We start from the raw sequence: 14,669 nt of genomic DNA on the forward strand, positions 1-14,669 counted from the left end.
CATCAAACTAAATGGAGAGAAACTCCCAGCGATTCTACTGACATCACGAACAAGACAAGGTTGTTGTCTTGTTCAAATCTATTCAATATAGTTCTTGAGGTCCTAGCTAGAGCAATAAGACACCAAAAGGAGATCAAGAGGATACAAATTAGAAAAGAAGAAGTCAAACTCTCACTGTTTGCCGATGATATGATAGTTTACATAGGAGATCCCAAAAATTCAACCAAGGAACTTCTACAACTCATAAACGCTTTCAGTAATGTAGCAGGATACAAGATTAACTCAAAAAAAAATCAGTAGCCCTCCTGTACACAGATGATAAATGGGCTGGGGAAGAAATCAGAGAATCAACATCCTTTACAATCGCTGCAAATAACATAAGATATCTCACAGTAACTCTAACCAAACAAGTGGAAGACTTGTTGACAAAAACTTCAAATCTTTGAAGAAAGAAACTGAAGAAGACACCAGAAAGTGGAAATTTCTCTCATGCTCTTGAGTAGGCAGAATTAACATAGTAAAAAATGGCAATTTTACCAAAAGCAATCTACCAATTCAATGCAATGCCCATCAAAATCCCAGCAAAATTGTTCAAAGACCTTGAAAGAACGGTACTCAACTTCATATGGAAAAGCAGAAAACCCAGGATAGCCAAAACAATCCTGTACAATAAAAGAACTTCTGGAGGCATCACAATCCCTGACTTCAAACTCTACTATAGAGCTACAGTACTGAAGACAGCTTGATATTGGCATAAGAACAGACAGGGGGACCAATGGAACTGAATAGAAGATGCAGATATCAATCCACACATCTTGATCACAGTGGATGATGGTTCTAATGTGTTCTTGGATTCGATTTGCCATACATCTTCGAATACCTGATTTTTGACAAAGATGCAAAAAAATATCAAATGAAAAAAAGAAAGCATATTTAACAAGTGGTGCTGGCATAACTGGATATCAACATGTAGAAGAATGAAAATAGACCTATATCTATCACCATGCACAAAACTCAAGTCCAAATGGATCAAAGACCTCAACATTAAGCCAGCCACACTGAACTTTATAGATGAGAAAGTGGGAAATACACTTGAAGGCATTGGCACAGGAGACCACTTCCTAAATATAACCCCAGCAGCACAGACACTGAGAGAAACAATTAATAAATGGGACCTCCTGAAACTGAAAAGCTTCTGTAAAACAAAAGGACACGGTCAACAAGACAAAACGACAGCTTACAGAATGGGAAAAATCTTCACTAACCCCACTTCAGACAGAGGTCTGATCTCCAAAATACACAAAGAACTCAAGAAAATGGTCACCAAAATAACACAAAATCCAAAAAAAAAAAAAAAAAAAAACAATGGAGTACAGACTTAAACAGAGAACTCTCAACAGAGGAATCTAAAATGGCTGAAAGACATTTAATTTCCTTAAGGATGTTCAACATCCTTAGTCATCAGAGAAATGCAAATCAAAACAACTTTGAGGTTCTATCTTATACTTGTAAGAATGGCCAATATCATAAACACTGATGACAACTTATGCTGGAGAGGTTGTGGTGTAAAGGGAACACTTCTGCATTGCTGGTGGGAATGCAAGCTGGTACAGCCCCTTTGGATGTCAGTGTGGCGATTTCTCAGAAAATTAGGAAACAACCTTCCTCAAGACCCAGAAATATCACTTTTGGTATACCAAAGGATGCTCAGTTGTGCCACAAGGACATGTGCTCAACCATGTTCATAGAAGATTTGTTTGTCATAGCAAGAACCTGGAAAAAACCTAAATGCCCCTTGACTGAAGAATGGATAAGGGAAATGTGGTGCATTTACACAATGGAGTACCACACAGCAGAAAAAAAAAAAAGACAGCTTGAATTTTGCAGGAAAATGGATGGAGCTAGACAACATTATTTTGAGTGAGGTAACACAGACACAGAAAAATAATCATGTACCTGGTCCCTGCAGATGCTGAGCTGATGATTTGGGGGCAAGCATGGGGCCAAAAATCTCTCTGATTTTGAGATTTTCTTTAAAATATAGGAAAAAAAACGATAAGTCAGGAGAGCATAGAATAAAAAGCACAGAAATGATTCCCAGTACAGGCTTCTGCTGAGGGCCCGAGTGAGGTGGAGAGAGAACAACAATGGTGGGGAACCTGGAGCCCTGCATGGGGACTCTTCTACCGAGACTGCACGTTGCTGAGCAGCAAAGGCTGCAGTGTGCTGGGCATGCATGGGTGCTGGGCTCCTGAGATAGGTCTGTGGGGAAGGACACGATAAACCAAGCCTGACAGAGTCCTGTCTGAAGGCAGTGGTTCAGGTCCCTGAGAGCGTTGGAGACGAGAAGTCACCGTGTACAGTACATCCCTGGGCGGGGCAGTGCAGGTGACCTGTGCTACGGGAGTCTACACAGGTACAAGGGTAAAACTTTGGAAGTTTTGTCAGTTAAGCCCTGCTCCAAGACTCTGTCCCCTGCTGATCATATGCTAGCAACCACTGTCCTGTGTCTTGCTTTAGTGCCCATGGCTCCAGAGTCCTTTGTCATATCCCCAGACTCTGCTTTGAGTCAGTTATTAAGCAGGAGTGCTTTATTTGTTCTTTATGTAACCATTGTTTTTTTCTTTTATATCTACAGTATGGAAAGGCTTGGGGGGCGGGGCGGTGGGAGGAATAACATCAAATAGTGTGTCCGTCAGAACTGTCCACAGAGCTTGCTAGAGACACATCAGACCCCGGGTCCTTCCTGAGAGTCTGACCAAGGAGATCTCAGTGGACAGAGAACTTTCTCTTTTGTCCACTCCCGTATCCCACTCACCTCCAATCAGCCAAGCAGTCAGTGTGTTTGCATGGGGCTCCTTTGGTTGGGTTGAAGAAGGCTGTAGCAGCAGGCCTCCTGAATTTACTGCCCCTGGCTCAGCTAGGATCTAAGGCAGGAGGATGCTGGTCATTCATGAGGACAGAGCAGTCATGTGCAGAGGCAGCTCAGGGCTGGGCCTCCTAGGAGGGGGCAGATGATGGCAGAGCACTGGCAAGTGTACCTGTGATGTTAACAGTCAGAGAGTGGCCATGCAGGTTCTGAGTGTCTGTGAGACATTAATAAGCAGGTGGGGGTATAGCTCAGGGGTAGAGCATTTGACTGCAGATCAAGAGGTCCCTGGTTCAAATCCAGGTGCCCCCTTGCTTAAATATTTTGGCACTTAACTTACCACATTTACCTTGGAGAATTCTTGTGAAGCTAGGAGGTCTTTACTAGTTGGGAGTTTTCTCAAATAATCACAAATCCTCCCCCTCTGGGCCTCATAACTCAGGGTGTGTGTAGCTTAGCTCCATTGCCCACTAGAGTTCCCCAAGGTCCCAAGCCCTCACCTGAGCACCGCACGTGCTCACTGTAGTGTCTTTCCCACTTCCATGCATCTCCCCGCTTGCACTTCCCACTTCCATGCATCTCCCCGCTTGCACTTCCCACTCCACTCCTCACTTCTGTCCTGTTTTCTGACCACAGAGAGATCAGCTTTACTCTGCTTCAGTTGGGCACTGAGAGATGAGGTGTGTTCTAAATACACGGTTTCCATCTGGGAGTCTATTTGACAGGAAAAGCTGTGGCTATATATTACTGATAAGCTCAGAACCAGCTGACTCCTGCGTCCTTAGTGTGTTTGCCTGTGGAAAGGCAGGCAAGCCAGACTGGAGCAGCTCTCCAGACCCTGGAAAGAGATTATTAGGGTACCTCAGAAGCCAGCCTGGTACTATGGGTCCCCCATACACTCAAGAGCCAGGACAGGAGCCCAGACTAGTTGCACAAAGTTTGTGATCTCTATCCCCATTTGCCCACTTCCCTGGGCACAGAATTTGTGACATTGAACTACAGTTTAATAAAGAAATTTTAGACTGAGTAGTGCATGTGGAGGCTTGAACCAGAGAACGCTCAGTCTGCATCTGATCCTTAGATCCAAGCTATTACCTACCCCGATAGCCAGCAAATAAATGGGTTTTTCTTTCTAATTAGGTTTTTATGTGTAAAACCACACTGCAGCTTCACCCTCCTCAGTAAGCAGGCTGATTCACTGGGTACAGGCAACCCTGGTAGACTGGATGCCAATCTCTGTTTCTGTCACATGCTTGTCTTCAACCTCACCCTCAAGAGGCCCTGCCTGAAGCATTCAGATACTGAAGCCCTGCCAGCTCTCTCCCTCATCTCTGAGTATAACCTGAAATAAAATCTAGAGAGCCGTGGAGTTACTGGGTGTCAGTACTCAGCCCCCTCAATTAATAACCTGTGTCTGGGAGTGGGTGACTACAGAGACTAAGGAGACGTGGCCATGACACTTCATCCTTGTCCTGTTTTGGTGGACTCTGGTCTAGTGAGAACGATGCGCAACACAAAATCCTACGAGATGTAATGGGAGGGGAGGAGCAGCACAGAGCAGGGCTGACCCGGCCGGACTTAGTCACAGCCAGCAGAGATGGCAAGGGTTAGTGGAGTCAGAGATGAGAGTGTGCTGAACTAGAGTTTATTAAGAAGCACAGTATCTTGTATACTGTTTTCAGAGGAAAATTGGGCCAAGGTCAGCAGAAAGCTAAATCAAACAATGTTGGCAAAGAGAACACAGGATACCTTAGACACAACTGCCTGAGGACTGATAACCACCGCCCTTAAAGGGGGAAATCCGGGTTCCTGGGAGCTGAAACCTTAATTCCTTCGAGGCTCTGGCCCCAGCCCCAGAGTAGACCTTACCAAGTCTGCCCCTATGCAAGGACCCGGAACGAGGGCCCCCCTTTTTATCGGGCATCTGACAAAGCCTTGGGTACATCTGGCTCCCAATGAACTTCTCTCTCCAAAGCTCACCTCAGAGGATGAGCATAAAACAATGTAAGAGCTGAAGAATGGGGAGAAGTCATTCTGTCTTCTGAACAAGACATGGCCATTGTACCACGAACTCACTACAGCTATGGCACCTGTACAAGATCAAGTCAGAAAGATAAGTCAACAGGCGGTACCAATAGGACTCAGTAGGTTATTAACTCAGAGGAAATGAGAGAACATGGAGCAGGGAGAAGGGTGTGTTGGGGCTCCTACAGGGAGTAGGAGGGGGAGATGGGGTATATATGATCAAGATACATTGTTTATATGTATGTAATTATCAAAGAATAAAAGACATTCTTTTTAAAGATGAGAGTGTAGACAGCATACAGGAAAAAAGGAATAGTATATAGAGAGCTTTCTAGAACTCAAAGGGGTGTGGGGGATATGATGCATAGAAGGGTCAGAGGTTAATGATTAGATGGAGAGGTATCTTTCTAAGAGATGGATTGGAGTTCAGACTTTGTTTTGGGAGCCCCAGGCAGTTCGGCACCAGTTGCACAGGAGCATCAAGGTGGATCATTCATTTGAGGAGATTTCTTAGGACATATGACAGACAGTGGTTTGGAACTATCCAAAAAATAAAAAATAAAAACCCAGGTATAAATGGAGACCTCATTTTCGTTTCCCAGTCACCCCGACCTGAACAATTACACAAAAACTATATAAATTACAACACTTTTTAGCCAGTGACTCAGGCATATTCCAAGCTAGCTCCTATATCTGAAATGAACCCATTTCTATTCATCTGTGTATCATCACGAGGCTGTGGTTTCCCAATAAATTTCTAGTGTCTTTCTCCTTCAGCATTTACATGGTGTCTCCCTGACTCTGCCTTCTTTCCTCCTCTATCTCTGCTTGGATTTCCCACCTTGCTGTATTCTGCCCTGCCATAGGCCAAAGCAGATTCTTTATTAACCAATGGTAATAAAACATATTCACAGACTAGAGAGGGGAATCCCACATCACCCAGGATATGGTACTTGTATTACTTTTTAAATCAAAAGAAATAAAAATTATGGATAGCTAATGAGGACATTAAAATTACATGTCATTAAAATATTACCATCATGTCTGAGCAATGGTGGTACATGCCTTTAATCCTAGCACTCTGGAGGCAGAGGCAGGCAGCTCTCTGTGAGTTCGAGGCCAGCCTGGTCTACAAGAGCTAGTTCCAGGACAGACTCCAAGGCTACAGAGAAACCCTGTCTTGAAAAACTGAAATAAAAATATTACTATCACTAAAATAAATAAACAAACCCCCCACAGGGTAAGATTGTGTTATGTATACCAAAAGTTTCAGAAAGAACTTAGACAAACAATTACAGGAAATTTTTAAAAAGGAGGGAGACTTACCTCAACTCATTTATAAGTCTCATTAAGGATACTGTGAAAACCATCAAAGAGTATAAGAAAAACAAGACAACAGGCCAGTCTTACTTATTAAACCTGTATTTTCTAAACCATAAGCAAAATTTTAATAAATAAATTTCAGCATTGTATTAAAAAAGAGTAACAGGTATTAACAAGGTTAACATTATTTGAGGAGTGCAAGGTTGGTTCACCTTAGAAAGCTCTGCATTCGTACTGTGCTACCTCATACTTTATAGCAAATGACTCTGATCTACACAGTCAGGTCCTGAGCACATTTCTGGGCGTGCAGGCCAAATGGTAACTTTAGCACTTAACAACTGAAGTATGTTCATGTTGCAGAACATGCAACATGCTAAAAACATCAAGGAAACAACTCTGTCCCATGAACAGCCTTGGCAAATACTGCTGGAAGGTTGTAGCTGAACATACCAGCTCTCTTTGAAGGAGGGTGACCTGAGGCATCCTGTATGGTTCAGACTTGGAATAAAGCCCTAGATACGTATGATAGATGAATGCTTCATCTCCCACATATATTTGCCTTTCTTCATCTCCTGGCATAACTTAACAATCCTCTACCTGTGTTTCCTAGATTTTTCTGCAAAGCGAAATTACTTGCTGTCAAATTCTAGTTTCAATATCTCCTTGTAAAGAAATGCAAACTAATATACCAGATTAATGAGAAAATGATGTGATTATAAAATAGATAGAAGACATCCAATCAGATGTAACATACACCATGATTTATTTATTCTAAAGTACAGTTAGTAAGGGCCTATAAACTGATGCAAGAACGAGCTAAGAATCTAACAGAGGAGAAAAGTTATGTTATACAGACACCCCTATGTACACACACTTTCTCAGATGGAATAGGGCTTTGTCCACCACCCACTCGGGGCACATGGGTTAGTCTTGTAATAGTTCCTGGTCCTAGACCTTTGTGACTATTGATCCATTAACAGTTTGGGGATTCCAAAGTCTACTTCCAACTATTTATTGGAGGGGTTTATTATTCATCGTTTCTGTCTGTATTAACTAAATGAGAGTAAGGCCTGGCTTTGTCATCACATCTGAGAGGAGAAACACCCCAGTCCTGTGGAGTTCCTGTTTGTAGGTCACACCCTGATGAACTCAAAGCTTGACTCTGAGAATCATCTTAGCCAGTGTTGGTGCCTCTCCAGGACTGTCCAACACTGGAGACTGAAGCCTGGGAGAACATAGGCTGGAGGGTTTTTAAGGAAGGAAGCCTGTGACTTTTTATTCAGAAGAGTGATGTATTTCCTCTGACTTTAGCCTAGGAGTTCCAAAGTGATGATGCATAGGGTACGAGTGATGTGGGTGTAACTCTGGAAGTGAAGGATATTAATTAAGCTGTATATTAATAACAGGGGGTATAGCTCAGGGGTAGAGCATTTGACTGCAGATCAAGAGGTCCCTGGTTCAAATCCAGGTGCCCCCTACTCATACCTAGCTTTTTTTTAACCTTTTTTATATAGATACTGAATTTTAATTTCTTTCTTCCTTAATATACAACAGAATTAGAAATTATTTTCTTGGAAACAGCAAATATTAAGGCTTATTATTTGCCATCGAAAATGAATTGTTATTAATCAAAGTGCCTATAAAAATTCCATTTCCCAGGCCTCACCTCAAACAATGAGAACACCCTGCATGGAGCTAAGGTACCATAAAAGTTACCGGGTGATTTCTAGAATCAACTGAGATGAGAAACAGCCTGACAGCTTCCTGGAAGCTGCCTCAGCCCAGGCTGCTTCAGCACGGCTCTGTCTGTTGTAGTAGTTATGGACCGGCGGGGCTGCATCCCCGGCACCCGGCCGCCCTCATGGCTAGCTTATGCCCGAAATAATTACACAGAAACTGTATTCTTTTAAACACTGCCTGGCCCGTTATCTGTAGCCTCTTATTGGCTAGCTCTTACATATTAATCTAACCCATTTCTAATAATCTGTGTAGCCCATGAGCTGGCTTACCAGGAAAGATCTTAACCTGCATCTGCCTGGAGTGGGAGAACCATGGCGACTCCCTGACTCAGCTTCTTTCTCCCAGCATTCTATTCTGTGTACTCCACCTATCTAATTGTTACCCTATCAGAGGCCAAGCAGTTTCTTTATTACTTAACCAATGAAACAACAGATAGAAAGATTACCCACCTCCATCAGTCTGTGCAGTTCTGTGCTCTGGGCCTGCACTCATTTCTGCAAGCATCTGTGTGTGACACGCTGGTATGTAAGATGCCTGTAACTCTACCACAACTACACCTTTAAGGAACAGACAATTTATTTTCAGTTCCTTTAGTTTCTTCATTTTTTTTCTCTTCTCTATTCAAGAATTTTCTCTAGGAAGGGATAAGATTGATCTTCTATCCCTGCCATATCTAAGTGTAAGTCCAAGGATGGGATCTTGTAGAGAGTGAACGAACAAGTCAGTAAGGGGTAAATCAAGCTATGTATTGTGTTTAGTGCAACAGACAAAGGTAACACCATATAATATTCAAGGTTTGGGAAAAAAATCTGCAGAAAAATTGAAAAATCATATAGATTATCTTAAAACTAAAAACATGGTTCCTTTTTTATTTTGGAGAACAAATGGCTTTTTGCTAGAAACTCTCAGAACCCATTGTGGATACAGATAGGAAAATAGAGCTCAGACGTATAACTCCTGGTTTTTACCATCCCTCACGTGAATCATCTTTCATGGTCTTTAAAAATAAGTGCCTAGAACACATTTCTGGATTCATTGGATTTGTACAGGAGTATGTATCTTGTATTGTCAAACATGGGTTCTTGTAATAAAGTCATTTGGGAGGCAAGAACATTTTGTTTTGTTTTCTTTTTTTTTATTAAAAATTTCTGCCTCCTCCCCGCCTCCCATTTCCCTCCTCCTTCCCTGCTCCCCTCCCCTCCCTCTCCAGCCCGAAGAGCAGTCAGGGTTCCCTGCCCTGTGGGAAGTCCAAGGTCCTCCCCCCTCCATCCAGGTCTAGGAAGGTGAGCATCCAAACAGCCTAGGCTCCCTACTCAAACATGCAGTAGGATCAAAACCCAGTGCCATTGTTCTTGGCTTCTTAGCAGCCCTCATTGTCCGCCATGTTCAGAGAGTCTGGTTTTATCCCATGCTTTTTTAGACCCAGTCCAGCTGGCCTTGGTGGGTTCCCAATAGATCAGCCCCATTGTCTCAGTGTGTGGGTGCACCCCTCACGGTCCTGACTTTATTGCTCATGTTCTCCCTCCTTCTGCTCCTCATTTGGACCTTGGAAGCTCAGTCCGGTGCTCCAATGTGGGTCTCTGTCTCTATCTCCTTCCATCGCCAGGTGAAAGTTCTATGATGATATGCAAGATATTCATCAGTATGGCTATAGGATAGGGCCATTTCAGGCTCCCTCTCCTCAACTGCCCAAGGAACTAGCTGGGGACATCTCTCTGAACACCTGGGAACCCCTTTAGGGTCAAGTCTCTTGCCAACTCTAATATTGGCTCCCTTAATTAAGATATATACTTCCCTGCTCCCATATCTACCCTTCCTTTATCCCAACCATCCCATTCCCCCAAGTTATTCCCATCCTCCCCTTCTCACTTTTCTCTCCTCATCTCCCCTTTCCCCCATCCCACCCCACCCCCAGTTCCCAGTTTTTGCCTGGCAATCTTGTCTACTTATTTTCTATATTCAATGTCAAAGAAATTACCATGTATGATAGACCTGGTCATATGTAGTACCCCTGGAGTCTTTGTCTAGATAATTTGTTTATTGAGGGGATTCAGGTTTTCACTACAGGCTGGAAAGGAGCCTGTCAAACACGTGGGGATACAGTGGAGACTATGACCTTAATAAAAACAGACCAGTCCTTTACCTTTAGGGGAGTATAATTTTTTGCTAACATCCGTCCCAACATCAAGTGGCCCTGAGTACCAGGTAGCATGCTTACAGCAATGTGCAATGGAAGAAGGCATGGCTGTGTCTAATGCCAGTGATGTCCCAATTAGTAACTTCATACCTGAGGGGTATAAGATGCTGGGCCATTAGTACATATAACAACCAAGCCTGCAGAAGAACAGACTGTGGAGAAGGCTGGAAAGTGTGGGCTCGGCTAAGAAGTGACCCTGTGAAGAGGTGTATTGTTGTTTGGGTGGCTGCTCACTGTGAGAACTCAGTTCTCTGCTTTAAAGCTCAGAACTGATGTTTTCTCTCCTAATGCTGAAGACACCAGTTTGTCTCCGTTCTGCTTACTGAGCACCACTTGTTTCCGGACTGAGGATCACGAGTGCCTGATCCCAATTTTTATGTTACTGCACCTGTTTTGACTATGGACCTTTAGAAAAGCTTCCCTTTTCCTCCCGGCCCCTGAGTGCTGAGTCTTCCTGCAGGGAGAGATGAAAGACTAAGTCAGTATGTCTCACCCTCCTTCCACCACGTTTGCTCTCCGAATGGCCTGCCCACACTCTACCTTCAGTCCTGTTCAGTCTCGTCTTACTCTTCTTGGGGAGACAAATCTCTCATGTGATTTTCCATTCTTATACTGTCTCAAGCCTGTGAAACCTGTCCACATTTTAAGAACCATCAGTGGTGGCCCTCTGTGAAGAAATGACTGCTTTTAACCCCACAATAGGGTAGGCAACAACCTAGCCCTCTACCCAGCCAGGTTCCCCTGACTCAAATTACATGTGCTGGGTATGATACCCAACATGCGAAGTCAACAGCTTACATGAATTCTTCAGTCATATGATGCACATTGGAGAGATTCAAAGAGTGTATATTATTTATATTGGAAGGTACATTTCCTAGCTAGTTGAAATAATCAAGTAGGTTATTGCCCAAAGAATAAAACACAGTTGTTTTCCTGAATGTCTCTTGCATATCATGATTCATTGTTGGGTTGACCTCCATGGCCTCCTTCCCATAATCACTATCCCAGTGGGCAAGGCCCCTTTGAAGGATAGTTCTCACTGTGTATCATGCAGTCTGTGGGGTCTTTGGACTTCAGAGGCAGCCAGAAGTGTTCCTATGAAAGAAAGCCATGACCCCACTTGACTGCATCCTGATGCCTAGCTCTGGGTGTTATAAAGCCTGTTTTCATGTTGGTTCCTGTTCTCACAGCAGGGCTGAACTGACAGGTCATGAACTCTCCAGTAAAATATCTCCCTTTCAAACCCGGGACTCGGAAATGAGAAAAGCAGAGAGTAAAAGTCAGAAAACGAGTTCTACGTGAATGGGCAGCAGTTGAGGGCGAGGTCAAGAGGGTGGTGTAAGCTTTGGGTGATGTAAAAGAAGATATTAGAAGGGAAGGAGAGAGGTGGACTCAATTTTCCAAACTGAGGTGCCCCACGGGACCCGGGGAGGAGGCTGGAGGGCCCTGGGTAGGGCAGATTTCTAGAAGTCCAGAGACAGGTCTGTGAGAAAGGGCAGGGAAAGTTGAAAGTAGATGGAGGCCTGTGTGGATGAAGCCAGCCATGTCCCACTAATGCACAAGAGCCCATGGCAGGCTACCGGGTAACCAAACACACACAGTAGACTACCAGGAAAGCCAGCCAACACAGGTAGCACAGCAGATCAGGGAGAAAGCCTTTGTCTCTAAAGGAAGCTGCTCCTGTTGGGTGACAGTCACCTGGTGGCCCTTCCTGGTGTAGTGACATGCTGGCAACACCATCAAGCTGCAGCCCAACAACCCCTCTAAACTTGTGTGGGCGGATCCTTTCTTAGGATAACTTCTGCCTGCGAATGGAGAATAAGAAGGAAAAGAGACAAATCAGGAAGTTCGTCTATGGCCCCAGGACACCTTCAAAGAGGCCACTTAAGCGTAAATGTGGGTCCTGGGTATGACTTGGTTACTAACGAGGTGTATTTCCTTTTGAAGTGAATTAGATGACAGTGGGTTTTTTCATGTCTACAATATGAAAGGTCACCACATCAAGTAAATATCTCTAATCTGTCTGTGAGTGAGAATTATTAAGCTTGACAGACACATATTTCTCCTAGCTCCCCTTCCCGAAGAGTCTATATCAGTTTTCAGATGAGTACCAAGAACTTTGCTTTTGCCCAGGCCTGCCCTTTTCTTTACCTCCATAGGATCTGTTGAACAGCTAGCTTTCCGGATCGAGCTCTTGTATGTAAGTCTAAATGGTATTTGTCTGTAGAACTCTATGGTGTTTTTTTTATTATTTTATACATATGGCTGCTTTACTTGCATAAATGCCTGTATGCTATGTGCATGCCTGTCATCTGCCAAGGTCAGAAAAGGGAATCAGGTCCTCTTGGACTGGAATTACAGATGGTTGTGAGCTACTGGGTGCTGGGAATTGAACCTGGGTCCTCTAGCGATAGTAATGAATGTTCTTTTGACCACTAAACAATCTCTCCAGCCCTTGGATTCCAAGATTTTTAATGTGAATGCCTCTGCTGTGAACTAGGGCAGGAGGGTGCTGGTCACGAGGATGTGACAGTCGCACATACAGAGGTAGGTCAAGGCTGGGCCTCATAGGAGGAAGGAAATTATGGCAGAGCACTGGCAAGTGTACATGTCAGATGTCAACAGCCAGGGAGTGGCCATGCAGTTTTAGAATATTTATTATATATGTATAAAACAGGTGGGGGCATAGCTCAGGGGTAGAGCATTTGACTGCAGATCAAGAGGTCCCCGGTTCAAATCCGGGTGCCCCCTTGACTTTTTTTCAATAAATAGACTGTTTCTAGTCCTGCTTTTTTTTTTAATCCACATTGAATTCTGCATGGGAATTTGGTGAGAGAAGACAACAGGGGCAGATAGGATACACTGGTCTGGATATGTGTGTTTAATCAAGGCTGTCCAGAGAGAATAAGGCAGAAGGGTGAAGGGAGACAAAGACAGGGATAAGAGAACATTTTTATCTGGGCACCCCACAGTCCATAGAAGGTGACATTTCCTCTTCTTTAGAGACATGAGTGGTGTTTTTTCTCTTAAGACTTCAACAGCTACAAAGCCCACTAATATACCTTATTGAGAGCAATGGGATTTTCTCAAAGTCTACAAAAATATGGTCACATCCCCAAAATACACACACACACACACACACACACACACACACACATATGTATGTATGTATGTATGTATTTGGCCAGACTTCTGGACTTGACAGCCTCATCAAGTTGATCATGACATTATTTAGTATAACAGGTAACGCCTTGGCCAATGGCATGTCCTCAAGTAAGGTCATGAGTGTCAGGAAGTTGCACAGATGATGGGTGGCTTCGGATCATCCCAGAGGATAAAGCTCAGACTATATAGCAGCCAATGACTATGGCTAGCGTTCATGGTGAAACTTCATTGACTCTATAACCAAACTGGCTAAAGTTCTGGTCCCTGGCTTCCTTCATGCTTCATGAAGCTGTGACACCATGCCTCCCTTTGTGTATTAACTACTCACATTCTTGCCAATGACTCTCTGTTTCCATTAGCCTGAGATTACTGAATTATTGACACCGCTGAAAAGGAGAGCAAAGGCTGATCCTGCAGCAGCCAGGCTCCTGTATCAGGGGCTTCTGTGCTTCCTTAGTTTCTTTATGTAGGTGTAACTCTGGAAGTGAAGGGTATTAATTAAGTTGTATATTAATAACAGGGGGTATAGCTCAGGGGTAGAGCATTTGACTGCAGATCAAGAGGTCCCTGGTTCAAATCCAGGTGCCCCCTACTCATACCTTGTTTTTGACCTTTTTAAATATAGATACCTAAGTTTTAATTCCTTCTTCATTACTATACAGCAGTGTCTGCTATGGCACACATGTGAATATATTAAAGGGCAGCTTTTGAGAATTGGTCTTGTCCTTTTACCATGTGGGTCCTGGGGCTCAAACTCAGCCTCGACAGCAACTGTCTTTACCACTGAGCCATTTTGGCAACTTGAGTGTTTGTTTTTATTCAAACTATCTGCAGTGGTGAATATTGACTGTCAACTAGACAGGATCTAGGCTCTCTTAGGAGGCAAGCCTCGTGGCACACCCATGGAAACTAACCACAATTAGCCTAGCACACCTGTGAGGGGCTGGCTAAGTTAAGCTGTTGGCAACTGTAGGTGACACCATACCCTGGGTTGGGGTGCTGGAGAAAGCAGGCTGAGCACCAGCATGTCTCATTCTCTGCTTCCCAACTGCAGGTGCAGTGTGGCCCGATGCCTCAGGCTCCTGCCACCATGCCACAATGAAGTGTTTTCTTGCAAACTGCAACCTAAAATAAACCTGTCCTTCCTTGAGTAAAGTTTTTCAGATATTTGACCAAAGCAATGAGAAAAGTAAATGGAGGTGAGTAGGGTTAAATAACTGCCTGTGATGGAGGTGAGTGGGGTGGAGACTCCTGTGATGGAGGTGAGTGGGGTGGAGACTCCTGTGATGGGGGTGAGTGGGGTGGAGACTCCTGTGATGGAGGTGAGTGGGGTGGAGACTCCTGTGATGG

General features: G+C 43.9%; 4 non-coding genes across 4 annotated transcripts; all 4 read left to right on the forward strand.

Annotated features, from left to right (window-relative positions):
- The first annotated feature begins 3,109 nt into the window (after positions 1 to 3,109).
- Trnac-gca (transfer RNA cysteine (anticodon GCA)) lies at positions 3,110 to 3,181 on the forward strand. Its single transcript has one exon. It is a non-coding gene; the product is annotated as a tRNA-Cys (tRNA).
- Positions 3,182 to 7,622: 4,441 nt separating this feature from the next.
- Positions 7,623 to 7,694, forward strand: Trnac-gca (transfer RNA cysteine (anticodon GCA)). Its single transcript has one exon. It is a non-coding gene; the product is annotated as a tRNA-Cys (tRNA).
- Positions 7,695 to 12,833: 5,139 nt separating this feature from the next.
- On the forward strand, positions 12,834 to 12,905 carry Trnac-gca (transfer RNA cysteine (anticodon GCA)). The gene has a single exon. It is a non-coding gene; the product is annotated as a tRNA-Cys (tRNA).
- A 933-nt stretch (positions 12,906 to 13,838) lies between these two features.
- Positions 13,839 to 13,910, forward strand: Trnac-gca (transfer RNA cysteine (anticodon GCA)). The gene has a single exon. It is a non-coding gene; the product is annotated as a tRNA-Cys (tRNA).
- Positions 13,911 to 14,669: the final 759 nt, after the last annotated feature.

Source organism: Alexandromys fortis, unplaced genomic scaffold, assembly GCF_014885135.2.
Source record: "Alexandromys fortis isolate MF-2015 unplaced genomic scaffold, M_Fortis_MF-2015_v1.1 scaffold_177, whole genome shotgun sequence".
Classification (NCBI taxonomy): Eukaryota; Metazoa; Chordata; class Mammalia; order Rodentia; family Cricetidae; genus Alexandromys; species Alexandromys fortis.